We start from the raw sequence: 16,096 nt of genomic DNA, 5'->3' as shown, positions 1-16,096 counted from the left end.
CAAAATTACACAGGCTTACAAAATTTCACGCTCCACCATTTTCTTTATCCACTACTTGTCCAAAACCACACATGGTTTTTCGGTTTTTACTGCATGTTTGTATTACAATGCTCCAGACAAAAACATTACAACATATTTTGTGCACTGCTGTGCATTCACCCTCTGGTTCTTCACATTTTACACACTGCTGTGTGTTTTTCTTTTACTGCACCCTCGTATGTTTACGCTACTGTGAACACACTATATATCCTCCCATGTGCGATACATTATAAAAAAAAAGTCAACACACACAAAAAAATACAAGCTACTCTTCTTGTATTACATTGCATTAAAAAAACGACCATACCTACCTTTAAATGCTACCTGCCTATTACTTAAAGAAACCTACGAGCTATATAAAAAAATATATATCGTAACGTGCCCATAACATATTAAAAAGCCTTACCAAAAAACTACGAACAAACATTAAATTCATTAACTCCACTACGGCGGTCAACGGAAAGTTTAATCCACGCAATGCATTGATTTGACGTTTGTTGGTATGCAGCTTCAATCGATCAACGGCGGAGAACACGCAACCAGATCGGACGATGGAGAGGATATCGGAAGGCAGATTTTCACCGAGCTTTAACTTCCGATGGGTTTCGTTTGCTGATGTCATGCGGGTGACACGCGTCGCCTCCAAATTGCATCGGAGCTCAACAATACGGAAACCACTTTTCATGGATGGCGGTGCGATATGATCCTGGCCGGTTTTATGGTTTTGTTCGGTGGTTTTGGAGTAGTACGTGCGCGTTGAAATTACATTTTCAACAATTTCATCTCCGGCATCTCCGGTTGCTACCAAATATGTTGATTATCTTGCTATCAACATTATTTTCTTTTTGCACATCCATGACTTTCTAAACGCAAAATATGTTTATTGAAGGAACAGGTAATGTGGTCCAATTGTGTCTGAACAGGATTATGTAGGTCTGCGAGCTACTCAAAACATGATTTCTTCATTTCTTCATATAAAATTCTAAACATGATGTCTTCATTTGTTCAAACATGATATTTTCATCTAAAATTTTAATTCGAAATAAAATTCTGATGCTGATGTCTGCGAGCTACTCAAAACATTATTTTTTCATATAAAATTTTAATTCGAATTTCGTAGCTATGATTACAACCAAAAAAAAAAAATTCTGATGCTGATGTCTGCGAGCTACTCAAAACATGAATTTTTCATATAAAAATTACTCAAAACATGATTTTTTTCATATAAAAACTAAAAACATGATTTTTTCATATAAAAATTACTGAAAACATGACTTTTTTCATATAAAAACTACTCAAAACATGATTTTTTTCATATAAAAATTACTCAAAAACATGATTTTTGCATATAAAATTTCGATTTGAATTTTGTAACTATGATTACAACAAAAAAACAAACTAAAGCTTTGAGGCTCAGCTTCCTCTAAACATGATTTCTTCACATAAAATTCTAAGCCTGATTTCTTCATATAAAATTATGATGTCTCCAAGTTACTCGGAACATAATTTTTTCATATAAAATCGTCTAAACATGATTTCTTCGTATAAAATTCTGATGTCTCCGAGCTACTCGGAACATAATATTTTCATATAAAATAAAAATTTCTTCATATAAATTCGGATATCTGCTAGCTACTCGGAACATATTTTTTTCATTTTTTCATATAAAATAAAAATTCTGATTCAAACTTGGTAACTTACAACACATAAAACTCAAAGAAAACTGTAACTATGATTACAACACAGAAATCTCAAATACGATTACAACACAGAAAACCCAAAGAAAACTGTAACTATGATTACAATACAGAAAACTGGAAGAAAACTAAAACTTCGATGCTGAACCTCATCTAAACTATATATTTGATATATTTGAAGTTCATGTAGCTTCAGACATGAATACACTGAGAGAAAATGAACCAGAAGCCATACTTTTCTGAATATATTGAGGGAGATACTGAAAACGTTGAAGAGTTGTACAAGAGGTGCATGTTGCATGATGTTGGACACCTAATCCTAATGGGTTATTTTGGAAGTCGAATGGACAAAAGCAGTCCAAGAGACCTTGGGATCTGAAACCCAAGAGTCACATAATGTACTATAAATGTAAATCATTTGTCAATAAAAATTGTACTGCATGATTTATCTTTCATATCTTTCTTTGGTGTCCATGTGTGTTTAACATGGTATAAGAGCAGGCGATTGCTGGTCCTGCTCCAATTTGACCCACTTGTTTTGTGGTATCTATATACATGTCGCCTCATTATTCCCTGTCCCTCTGCGAGAAATTGGAGCGTTGGCTGCATTGTAATGAATATGAGACCATGCGCGAGCACTGTTCTCACTGAACGCTGTCATCCTGACCTGATTTGAAACGTTTGCACTGTCCTTGTTTGGTCCGAGAAACATTCAATGGGTGTCAAATAATGTCGCAGAGGTTTTATTTATGTAACTGGGCCTTGGTACAGAATGAATCTGGCTGTTCTGGTGCCACGGGTCTGACAAAATATTAAGTTGCTACGGTTTGCGACGGGTCAGCTCCAAATGGCTTCGCTCTTAAGAAACGGACTGAGAATCCACCTTGAGAAAAAAAAAAGATTATAGATCGAGAGGAGGTGCTGCACTGAGAACAGATTCGAATCCCATGGCTGTGTGGTGTCTTTTAGCATGCAGTGGCCGGGTGGTTCGGATTGTGACCTCGGCTCTTTATTGATTCCTGCATAGATTGCTGCCATGTATCCAGCAGGGCCTGAACCAATTATTACTAAATTATCTATACCCTTCATGGGCATTGAATCCTTTTTCCGCTCCTCTTCCGTTGCAACTGCAGACCTGATAACTCGACGTGAGTTGCTAAATCCTAGCTGGTTTATACCCGCTGGTGTCCGTCTTTTATTACTTTGGGGAAAATTGCACCGAAAACCATTCATATTTAGCCTGCATGAATGTCTAGCCCTAGAACGCAATGTGTTGGTGGAATCTAATGGTAGATATGATGATGAACAAGCGAAGATACTTCTCCTTGGAACCACGACCATGGCTAACATAACCGTTGGAGACAGAGGCTAGAGAAGGGAAGTTGATCGCCTCGTCAAAAGGCTATTTCACTCTCGCTCGCCGGTTCTGTTAGCTACCTTTTTCATATTCAATATATTCTCCAGGCCCCAGCAAAGACTCCACTTTCTCGTCGATCACATGAAGAGGATCGTGCTCATTGTAGTTTTTGGTCATCTCTAGGCAATACAAAACCCGACCCTTGGTGTCCAGAGAGCTGACCTTCACGGGATTTTGAGGCGAGAAGTAGGAGGATCTCCAGTTGCTCAGCAGGCCTTCGTTGTTGACAATCACAAAGCGTTCGACGTAATCGAAGGTGTTGTTCTTGGGTAAGGATATCAGATATTCTTGATCCCTGGTGAATGCCGCAAAGTCTGAGTACAAAACTCTGATCCATCTCACTCGCTGTGGTGCGGATTCGAGTTCGATCCTGGCCTTCGTTATGATACCAAACAGGCCTAAACCACCGAGCACTCATACCCACCGCCTGGGCTATTGGGCTTGTTATAACACATCCCGGATGAATCAACACTAGCCATTTTTTCTCAAGGTCGTGACTTATTTATTGAATAGTGAGTGTGTGGTGCACTGAACCGTCATTCACATGATGCATTGAATCGATATATTGTAATCATCTTTGCACGTTGTGGTGTTTTTTGGTCTCCATCATACACTTTTTTCTTGCGTTGAATAATTGTGAAGGCAGTAAACATGAGTTTGGTATGAGAAAAAAGGGCTCTCTCCTTCTGCGTCGATCCCTGAAGCATTGAATCTCTGCCTACAAACTAGTTGGTTGTTGCATTGAAAGGCCCATGACTATTACTTTCAATGGTGTGTACCTCTATAAAATTTAGACAATTAAATGGGTCAGTTCAGCTATTGAGGTCGTTGTTGCATTTAATGGTGCATTAAACTTTGGTTCCGTCTCTAGGGCACCGTAAAATTCTTAAATGGTTAAATGTTGGAAAGTGTGTTAGTATCTGGTTTCGTTGTCGATATATGAGGCGAGGATATCTTGTGCGTTGAATTTTTTATTGAAGGCCGATAATTATCTCTTGTTCGTGCGACGGTGTTGGGGATGTGCAGTGCTTCATGAGGCCCTGGTAAGGATTTTCAAGGGCCGATTCCAGGGGTAGAAATCTTCAGCTTTACTGCAGTTTTCCATCGGAATTCACCAGATGTGTCCCTTCAGAAAGATCCCCGTTCCAAAACTGTTGCTCAAAGGTATCATGCACATTTATATAGGAATGGCACAATTTGTGACCTTACAAACGAGCCAAGAGAGACGGAGGTGAGATTTATGTGTGCAGACTTTGATCATCCATCAATAAATTCCTTTAAAGAAGTGTCCACATGCAAATATGCATTGATAGTTCAATGTCCGAAGCTTTGCAGCCACCCGTTGTTTCAAGAAGAGCGGCCTTCTTGGTTTACTATTAACTGTTATACACTGTCAAATAGCAATGACAGAGCAGAAAAAGAAGAAAAGGACACACAGCTAGCTTTAAATGCAGAAGATTCAGGTGCTCAAATTGACTGATTTATAGCATATATATAGGGTATTATTGTTCGTTTTTTAGAACTGTTGGATTCGAAACTTTGTGGAATTATACTGGACTTTGAGATTTTTCCAAACTCCTTCGCACAAGCTGTCAAGGGGGCGAAGATCAGCTGACTTATTTCCTGTATATGTTTGAAATGATTCTTGCTCATTTTCATTAATCACCTTACACATCTCATTGTAAAGTCTAGCTAATTTCAGGCGATTTGGATCATTATCAAAAGCATGTGTTGACACCTCTTCTGGAACTGGAATCAAAACTTTGGGTCAACTTTCAGCAGAAACACATAAATATCAACCTAGAGCTGATAGAGCAGAAAAGCAGTGCTACCAATTTCTGCCAGTGGTTGATGTGCATCTCTAGCCTCTTGCTCAAGCAAAAAGACTCTCAGTTGCCAATGTTGCAGTTGCTACTGCCCCAGTTGTGGAACTGTATTTAAAACTCATTATAGTTTCTGTTCCTTGATTCATTTGCTGCACATTTACAAAGGATTTTTCTGTGTCTTTGTACTGTGAGTGGGTGTTACTTTTACTCATTGGGTCATAGTTGTAATGAGTATTTTAAAGGGTTGTAATTTTGACAATGAAGAATATGCCTCGAATTACTGAAATATTATAGTTCTTAAAAACTCTGATGTATTCCTCTAATCATGAAACATTCCAAGTCAGCAAAGGCCCTCTCTCAGAAATTCAGACATGTCTACAATATGCACAAGAGAAAATTGATTTTTTGCAGCTTGAATCACAGCTACAGCAAGAAGAGCTACATCAAAATAGACACCATTCTGAACCTGTTTTTGTTCAGAACATTGAGACAACCACCCATCAGCAGCATGTTAATAATGTTATAATTCATTCAAATAAAGCAGCAGTTGTACATGCAGAAGCAGAAACTCAGTCTGCACTTCCCAAGCCCATCATCAGACCTTGGGAACAGATTGTCCACAACAAGCACAGAACTGGTCTTGGATATGACAAGGACTTGGCCTTTCATATTCCAGACTATGCCAAGCCCATTCAGTTTCAGAGTGCTGGATTCATTTATGACTGTTCACCTGCTCCTCATGACAGTTCAGCTTCAGCTGTTCCAGATTCTGCCCCTCTTCCACAGCAACAACAACAACAAAAACAACAGATCGTGAAATGCCAACACTGTGACCGAGTTGGCCATTTGAAAGATCATTGTTTTGATCTTCATCCATGTAAGCATTGTCATAAAACTAGCCATTCTTCACACAGATGCTTCAAAAACAAACGTCCTGCAAGAACAAAGATTCATCTTGGATGGATCGCTTCTTGGAAATGGGCATCAACAACCAAGAAGATATTCCGAACACATATCAGAACTTGTTCTAGAATATTGAACAGTCTTGCAGTTGAGTTTTCTCCATCTTCTCACCTTGTATCTGACAGGGGGGGAAAAGATGGTCATATACAAGCTTCAAAGCCACATCAAGCGAGCCTGAGCCACAACCTGCCACACCAGTTTCAGAGTTGTAGCCAGCGACAAAGATGCCCCTGAACATGCCTTCAGCTGGCAATCTAGGACACTTCCTCTAACAGAAGGCTTCAGCTTCTTGCCAGTTTTGGAAGAGTTCCAGGAATTGCATTAAGAATTCCAGAGTTGTTGGTCATCCTTAAACCATCACAGATTAAGAACACTTCCTCTAGCAGAAGACTCCATCTTCTTGCCAGTTTTGGAAGAGTTCCTGGAACTGCACTAAGCGTTCCAGTGTTGGTGGTCATCCTTAAACCACCGCCCTTTTTTACCAACATTTCATAGAGCACATTCAACCTAGTGCTGCCATGCATTTTTTGCACATTTTGTATTACAGCTCTCTTCTTGGACTCATACATAACCCTTCGGATTAAGGGGGGGAATGTTGGACACCTAATCCTAATGGGTTAGTGTGGAAGTCGAATGGACAAAAGCAGTCCAAGAGAACTTGGGATCTGAAACCCAAGAGTCACATAATGTACTATAAATGTAAATCATTTGTCAATAAAAATTGTACTGCATGATTTATCTTTCATATCTTTCTTTGTTGTCCATGTGTGTTTAACACATGCATCCGGCCAATGGAGCAGACCCGAAAATGAAAGACACAGAGAAACATTCCCCTAAAGTGCAGAAGCATTACTTGACAAAGAAATCATTACCATAAAAGCTTTTATAACATAATGAGCTCTCCCATTAATAATCAGAATCAGAAATTGGAAACCCGGTGGATTTTCCATAAAAACAAGAATGTTATATTGGGAACCGCCCAGTCTAACCCAGTATGTTAGGAGACACCCCAATAAATTTAATTTTAAAAATAAAAAATAAAAAACCGCTAAAACTGTGTTTTTGTACAAATCTCTTCCATAAATAACAAAAAAATGCTTTTTTATTTGTAATTAATAACTGGACATGGCGTTGCTATCATCCACAACTATATAGCATTCCCATTTGCTGCTGCTAACATTCTTCATCTGACATTGTTCTCTCGAAATTTTTGGTTCATCATCCTTTACTTTTGTTTTAATAACTTCTTGCACGATATTGTCGACCAATCGCCCCTCGTCGCTGAAAAAAGAAATATTGACAGAAATTACAGTGAGAAACGTTTACCAAGATAAATTGTGGTATACCACTCGTTCCAACAAATTGAAAGAGATAAAACGAAGAGGGAGGTGGAGGTCTCACCCATCATATGTCTCCAGCTTGAAACCCTCTCTCCCTGTAACTTCCATCAGAGCCTTTTTCCATTTTTCAATGGTCGACGACTTGTATCGCTACCTCTCTCGATGATTTTGAGGGTCAAATGTTTTTCAACCGCAAGGCTTCAGCGTATACACCGTTCGTGCCGTCCACAGGATTCGACCACATCTCTGTAGGGTTCAAATTGTAGAAAACTGGAATAATGATCGACCCAGATTCGATCATAAGTAGAAGCTCATCCATACACCATCTTGATTGTGCATAGCCTGCAGAGAAAATGACGATATGAATAGAGGCGACGTTAATGGCGTTTTCTAGCACAGAATTTATTCGGCTTCCCTTCTGCATCTCCTCCTTGTCAAAAGAGACTTGCAACTCGTGATGACGGAGACGATAGTACAGATGGCTGGCCAGAGTGTTCTTAACATCCATGCCACGATGATTCAGGAAAACATCGTACTGGATGGGTGTTTTCTGTTCTTCAATACTGCCCACACGTTTAATGCTCAACACATGTTTAACCACATCATGCACCAGCCGTCCCTCATCACTAAATTTTTTTACAACAAATAATTTTGTTAGAGGAATGTCCTCCGTACAATGAAATGACATGTGTTAACTAAACGCAGAATCAGTTTTTGTAATTTATTACCCAAAAAAACGCATAGTTTAACTAATAGATTTTTAAAAGTTAAAAATTTAAGTTCTTTAATGTTAAATATTAGGTCTCTCATTGTTTGTTGTTTGTTTTTTTGGGTTGTTAAATTTATTTATATATTTAAAAAATGTGAAATTTTAATTTTATTGAAAATTATATTGCTAAATTTTTTCTCAAAAATAATTTTATAAGAATGTAAAATTTTTAAACGGAGTAAAATTTATATATAACATTTTTAAGTAGCAATTGCAGTAGATGTTGAAAAGAAAATGCTCTAAGTGGGTAGCATATGAAAGAAGAGAATAGCTAGCATATGGAAAAATAGCTGAAAAGAGAAGTGATATGTTATGGGATGAAGATGTTGCCTAACTTGCAACTATTTCTTTTGCAACTTAAATTACTATCTCTAATAATAGCAAATAAATTAACTTAACATTACAACAAGTTTACTTGGTCCTACATGAATGGACACCCCAATTTCATGAGGTATGTTCCCTATGATCATTATTTGTATGATATGTCTAGTTGAACTAACATCGAACACTTCCCCAAAGTTATAGGTATACTACACGAGAATTGGTTGAGAGCAAGATTTGATTTTCTAGTTAATGGAAGTGGCAAATGGATTTGGGGATTCCTCCAAAGAGATTATAATTATTCTATTTAAATACTCTATTTTTTTGGTGATGACATTGAGATTGAAATGATTTCTTTAAAAGAGATCCTAGAAGCAAAGATTTCTAAACTAGAGAAATCCTTACCCTTTTCAATAGAAAGACATGCCACCAGTTGTTTTGTGCCATGCTAAAAGAAAACCTAGATGGGTCATGGTTGAAGCAACATTTCATGTTTAGCCCCAAAAGAGCTAAGAAATCTTCATCGACCAGAAAAAAGAAAATTTGAAGGCATTTGTGATGCAAGAAAAAATGAATTTTCTTGCTAAGTTCAACTTCTCACTCTACATTACATGCCTAGATTTTGTTATTTAGTCAATTAACTATTATTCAGCACATCTCAAAGCATTTAAAATAACTCACAATAATACAAAGAGTCATACATAGTGACTTTGGTGAATCTATGTTTCCATTAAATAAAGGAAAAATATACATGTGTAAACTCATAATCATGCATAAACTATTGGCCATTCTATATTCATTTGTCCATTTGTTTTCCCTTTAGGTTTACAACAATTATAATAACATATACAAACATAATAAATTTTCGTATATCCATAAATCAATCCACAAATGACTTGCTTTTGCCTTATTGACAAAATCTTGCCTATCTATAGCTTTTCTAAATCCTAAAAGCACCCCCAATAGATTACTAAACATTTTCTTATCCCAACAACTTTCTCATTGCTAACAAGATTTTTTCTCCTACAACCTCTCATGATTTATCTCATAGATTTTTCATGCCTTAAACGCATAGTCTTATTCTAAAAAATATTATCTACTAAACCTTATCCCTATCTATAGTTCTCTAAGAAATAAAGAAATTAAAACTATTTACAATAAGGAAAAATAAATAATATTCAATGTTAAAACCTGGTTTGGAGCTTTATCCACAAAAAGAAAAATGCTTGGTGACTTGGAAGCTCGAATTCTCTTGCATCAATTTGACTAACCACCGTCTTCTACTTTATACAAAATCCGACACTATAATGAATGTGACATGTGAAAAATATGCCCATTCGCCACCAATGCTGCAAAGAATTCCCATTTGTCATTTGACATGCATATGTTATAAAATATATATATATATATATATATATATATATCTCACAAGTGATGTCATTCACTTAATTTGAAGCATTGTTCTCCAACATGGAATGTAATGTCTAGATTTTCAACAGGTCCTGAAATACCTATACTAAAGAAGAAATCTTGCAGAGACAAAGAAAACATCCTTGAAAAGTTGGCGTATGTGAAATTTCAACTTCTGAGGAAAAATGTTCACCAATTATGCCCACTATAACTAAATTACTCAAATCAAGATCTCTATTCATAAGAAATATAGGTAACGTGAATGAGGAATCTCAATCTATCAACATGTTGGATATGGAGATAATAATATATTATGATTGCAAGACATGATTACAAGCCTCAACAATAATTTCAAAGCTTCCACCAACTATAGATGTTCCAAATCCTGATAACGAGATTTTTCTTCTTAGAGATACAATTATTTCCAATAAGATTGAAGTTATGAAAAAGGATCAATTAAGCTCAAATTTTCAACATGATAAACAAAATTCCAGATTAGATTCTTTTGCCACAAAGACAGAAGATAACACAATTTCCATGAAAAGGAAAATTATAGGAGATCCCAGTGAAAGTGAATATACACAATTTAGTTCACCAAAGGTTTATAAGGGTTATGAACTACATTCTTGTGTTATTTTCAATTCTGAAGGAAGAGGATATTCCGAATATAATATGGAATTTTTGACTTCTCCTATAAGGCATTGTCAGTGGCCATCCATTGCAAAAAAATTCACATCAAAATGTATTGTTTTTCAAGCTCTCCATTTTGCATTTAGAAGCTAGTAAGGTGTGGGATATTAGCAACTCCAGTTCACCATCAAACAAAAGCCAAAATAGAGGCAGTGTTTTGTAGTTGATTTCTTTGAACTCTTCTCCAACCTCTTATTTATTTGGGTTGTGCTTTATCAAATGTTTGAAATTCAAGTGTTGTCTGAATTTATGGGATAGTAACTTGGTTTTGGTGAAAACACAGAGATGGTAAATTAGGTGCATTGTCAAGCATGACTTTTATAAACTGGAAAATTCTTTTCCTTTCTCAATAGAAAGACATGCCACCAGATGTTTTGTGACTTGCTAAAAGGAAAACCTAGATGGGCCATGGTTGAATCAACATTTCATGTTCAAGTCTAAAACAATTAAGCAATCTTTAGTAGCCAAAAGAAGAAAATATGAGGGAAATTGACTAATCACCATCTTCTACATGAAAAAATATGAACCTACAAATGATATCACATGAGAAATCTGCCAATCTACCAACAACGCTACGAAAAATTCCCATGTGTCATTTGACATGCATCTAGTAAAAAAAACACCAGGAATCTCACAAGTGATGTCATTCTCTTAACTTTAAGCACCATTCTCCAACATGGACTATTGGATGTCAACATTTCAATGGGTTATAAAATACCTATACTAAAGAGCAAATCTTGCAAAGGAAAACACTTCCTCAAAAAGTTGGCATGTGTGAAAGTTCAATGTTTAAGAAAAAATATTCACCAATTGTGCCCATTATAACAAAATTATTCAAATATACATCTCTATTGATAAGAAAGTTAGGTACTATGAATGAGTAATATCAATCTATTAGAATGTTGGATATAGAGACAAGAATATATTTTGATTGCAGGACAAGATTACAGGACTCAACAAAGACTTCAAATATTCCACCAATTATCTATGTTCCAAATCTTAATAAAAATATTTTTCTTCTCAGAGATGCAGTTCTTTCCAATAAGAGTGAAGTTATGAATAAGGATCAATCAGGCTTATATTTTCAACTTAATAAACATAATTCCAGATTAGAGACTTTTTCCACAAATATGGAAGAGAAAGCAATTTCCATCAAAAGAAAAATGATAGGAGATCCCAGTGAAAGTGAATATACACAATTCAGTTCACCAAAGGTTTTTGAGGGTGATCAGATCCAGTCCCCTGTTATTTTCAATTCGATAGGAAGAGTATATTCTGAAAACTATCTGGAATTGTTGACTGCTCCGACAACGCATTATCAGTGGCCATCCATGGTAGAAATTTCACATCAGACTGAAATGTTTTTCAAGCTCTCCATTTTGGATTTAGAAGTTAGCAAGGAGAAGGATATTAGAAATTCTAGCTCACCATCAAACAAAATCCAATATACAGGTAGCAGTTTGTAGTTTATTTTTTTGAACTCCTCTCCTGCCTGCTATGCCTTTGGGTTGTGCTTCCTCAAATGTGTGAAATTCAAGTTTTGTTTGAAATTATGAGATAGTGAAATGGCCTTGGTGAAGAAAAAAAGACATGGAAAATTGGATGCATTGTCAACCATGGCTTTTGGTTTTGAAATTTAATACCCAAAAAATTGGATCTTGTTATACTAAAAGCTAACATTCACCTATTGTCTCCACAAATAATGGAAACCTAGATGTAGATGATAATGAGTCTATAATGGCTTAGTTTTACAGGTCTATTTGGGCACATCACTCACGACATTCAGATCAATACAATTAGTGCTCATCAAACCCTAATTCAGTTGCTACATGCCCTAAACAAGTCATCACATTGAATGCTTCCATCCATGAAAGTTTCCTGGCTTGAAGCCCTCCTGAAATGCCTCCTTCTCACACTAGCACAACCTTGGTTAGGGGTAACTGTGCAACAGAGTAGGTGGGCCCATTCAGACCCGCTCTGCAAAGCACTTAGGCCCACTTACACCTGCACTGGGCGAGAATGAGCGAAATTTGCATAGGGTTCTGAGAATATTCCTTGGTTCTAGATCATTCTAGAAGGATCCCAGCTCTCATCCCATCATATGAGCTTGAATTCAGACAGGCTATGGATCAACTAACATCTTATTTTCTCATATCTTGCTCCATGGAAACTAACTCCAATTTTGAAAAACCATTCAATACCCTCATTTATGACAAAACCACCTCCATTTCCCTATAAATTGACAACTCGTCATAGTGATTGTTAGGTCCCTATACTACTAGTGTAACCCATTAATGTTATTAGTACAATCGCCTTATTATATTTTTGTGCCCATTTAGCCCCCATATTGTTATTATTGTGCCCCATAGAAGCTCATTATTGTTATTATTGTGCCATTCCATTATTATTTTTTTGTCGGCTCTGATTATATTATGACCCCTTAGACTCCTATATATAGAAAGGAGGTCTTGTCATTTGTATCATCCAAGAATTGTTCATTTTTGTAATGTAAAGGAGGTTCCCCCCCTTGAGGAGGCTTATTTTGAAGGTGCTTATCTATCTTTTCTATCTTTTTGTGAAGCTGGTTCCATAACAGTTGGTATCAGAGCTTTCGATTCTAGGGTTTTGCTGCTCCAAACAGGTCATCGTGGAATTTTCACTATATCTTTTTTCTGCAACATTTCAGAAGCTAAAAAAAAATAAAAATGAGAAGAAATCTCGCTAAACCTCGGGTCTGAATTTCAGTTCTTGTCTCGCTATATTTTCGGATATATGATCTGAGGAAGTTAGGGTTCTTGCACGCTCCAAAATTTCATCTAAAACAGGTCATCGTGGAATTTTTGCTATACCTCTTTCACTACGAAGTTTCAGAATCTAAAACAAAAACCCATTTGTGAAGCAATCGGTCTGAACCTCGGCTATGAATTTCAGATCTTGTCTCGGTATATTTTTGGAGATATAATTTGAGGAATTTAGGGTTTCTGCAGACCCCCAAATTACATTCCAAATATGTGACCTTGGGAAAACTATCATAACTTTTTCTCTAAGCATTAGATTGAATTTTCATAAGAAGTTACAGAAAGAGTATGGACTGTAGTCTTGTGAGCATCATTTTCAGAACCTAAGGTTGAAACAGTGACTCGTGGCACATCATACAAGTTCACTCTACTGAACTAGTATATACTCAAGTCATTGTGGGAGATTTGGCATAACTCTTCATTGGAGAATCCAATATTGATCAAACTTGTAGGATTAGAAATATTACTCAGAGGTTTACCAGAGGAAGAAATTTCAGACCTTGGAGGTGAAAAATGTTAGGGTCCCACCCTAACCCCCTTATTTATGTCATGGGATCACGTCATAGTCAAGAGTCAATAAAGCCCATATTAATATTTGTAAGCGGTTAACCAGCAATTAATGATGGGACCACAGTTAGTTGCAAATGGGCGGTAGTATTAGATAGATGGTAAATTGGCGGTAGTATTAGATAGATGGTATTAATAAAACCCACGATATTGGCCCGTGGCATTGCATGTATGAGTCATATATAAAGGATAGAGACTCCCTGCGAGGAGTATCGTGTCTTGTTTTGTAATCGAGCTCTGCTCTATTGGAGGTTGCCCCCTCGAAGAGGCCTATGAACATTTCTCTCTGAGTAATAAAATCATTGCTATTCTGTGTTCTGGGTATATTTTCTTTGCATATTCTGTGTTCTGGGTATCTTTTCTTCGCATATTCTATGTTTTGTATTACTTTGCAGGTTAAGAGCATAACAAGTGGTATCAGAGCACTTTCCAGGGCTCGGTGGGATCTCCAAATTTTAGCAAATTTTTTTTTGGCTAGAGACGTGTTTCGGCGTCTTTAAACCACGGGATCTGTCGTTAAGCGCATAAACCTGCGGATTTGGGGAGGCATGCACGCAGGAAATAGAAGAGGTGGTCACGTCTGTTGGAATCCCTTGTAACCCCTGTGGGTACCCCTTCGAGTAGTAGCGCATTAGACAGAACCATGCACAGACTGTCTTCCACGTACCCTCTAGGTATATAAGAAGCCCCCTAGCTCCCTTGAAACCTCGCCATAGATAAACCTTCGGCCGTCTTGTGGCTACAGTACACCGAGAACAGCACTCTGAGAGATTACTCGCCTGTACGATAGGGTAGTCAGGTTGTACGGCTAAGGGTACGGTCGATCCTCCTTAGTTAGAGCCCTGAAACATTGGGCCGAGTACTACTGTCAGACCCTTATGTATATTGCAATCTGTAGCACCTGACACTCCTCAAGACCATAGTTCCCTTTCTATCGGGGGATCACACATCACCTATTCCAGATCAGCAAGTGCAGCAGCAGTCGACATCAGTCCCGCAGCTCCATTAGATTAGCAGCAGCAGTTGTTCCACCATTCAGATCTCTCAGATCCACCAGATCGGAGTAGTTGTGAAGGGTTCCTGTCCCTGGATATAATTTTCGCAGGACTTTTGGCGGCATTGACATTCTGAGGATTTGGCGACTGCAGTATTGATCAGGAAGGAGTAAAACTTCGTTAGGAGTTTTCCAAAAAAAAAGAAAAAATGTCTGAGATCTTCCGGGGCGCTTATTGGTGACCTAGCCCATCAGAATCAGGACGACGAGCTGAGCAAGGTGGTACCATTCAATTTCTTAGTAAAAAATTTTTAGGCGGTCCCAATTTTTCATCAGGTTGGTGTATGGTAGAAACTCGCGCTCAAGCGATGGCCAATGAAAGGATCGACAAAATTGAAGACCATGTGAACTCCCTCCAAATTGCGGTGAAGAATGTTGAACTCCCAAAGGGCAAGGAGCCAACCCACGAGGAGGCGTATAATGGCCATGAATACCATGAGGGTGAGTCTAGACACTCTCATCACGTCTGGCACACCCATCCACCACCCAGTCAGCGACCTCCCAAGTTGGATATGCATAAATTTGATGGTTCTCACACATTCGCATGGCTAGCACAAATGGAGCAGTATTTCCAATTGAATCATATCATAGATGAGGGGACTAAGCTTATGGTGGGCACCATGTACTTGGACAATGAATGATGGCAATGGAAGGAATGGCATCAGCGTTGCAATGGAAATTTTCAGAATTGGGCCCAATTTGCCAAAACTCTTCGTAGTCGCTTTGAACAGGAAGACTCTTTTTTGGGGCGTCTCACTAAGCTCCGACAGACGGGTACAGTGTAGGAATATATTACTTCTTTTGAAGCCTTAGCCTTCCGCACTAGGGGTCTCACAGATGAGTTCTACATGGAATGCTTTATCATCGGTCTTAAAGAAGCCATTAAAGCTCAGGTTCTACTCCACCACCCTCCCACATGGACAGAGGCTTGCCAGGTAGCCCGTAAGGTGGAATGTGCATTAACAGCCCAATCCAGCCGCCCCAACTTCCCCGCTAAAGGTCGTCCCTCACAGGCTCCCAATACGACTCAGACACCTAAGATTCAAAAGGTGTCACCTGTGGAAATGGCCGAAAGAAGGAAGCAAGGACTATGTTACTACTGTGATGAAAAATATTCCCCGGATCATAAATGCAAAGAGCACAAGTTTTTTCAAATAGATTCCATTGACTATAGCTCCACCGAGGAAGATCCACCACTTGAGGAA

General features: G+C 37.8%; 1 pseudogene; it reads right to left on the bottom strand.

The window, feature by feature from the left end:
- Positions 1 to 7,054: 7,054 nt before the first annotated feature.
- Positions 7,055 to 7,970, bottom strand: LOC149213416 (toll/interleukin-1 receptor-like protein; annotated as a pseudogene).
- Positions 7,971 to 16,096: the final 8,126 nt, after the last annotated feature.

The sequence above is a fragment of the Pinus tabuliformis genome, chromosome 1_1 (assembly GCF_031772625.1).
Source record: "Pinus tabuliformis cultivar Carrire ecotype Pingquan chromosome 1_1, CPIR1, whole genome shotgun sequence".
In the NCBI taxonomy this organism is placed as follows: Eukaryota; Viridiplantae; Streptophyta; class Pinopsida; order Pinales; family Pinaceae; genus Pinus; species Pinus tabuliformis.
The sequence above is the reverse complement of the archived record's forward strand: the minus strand, read 5'-3'. Positions and strand labels throughout refer to the sequence as shown.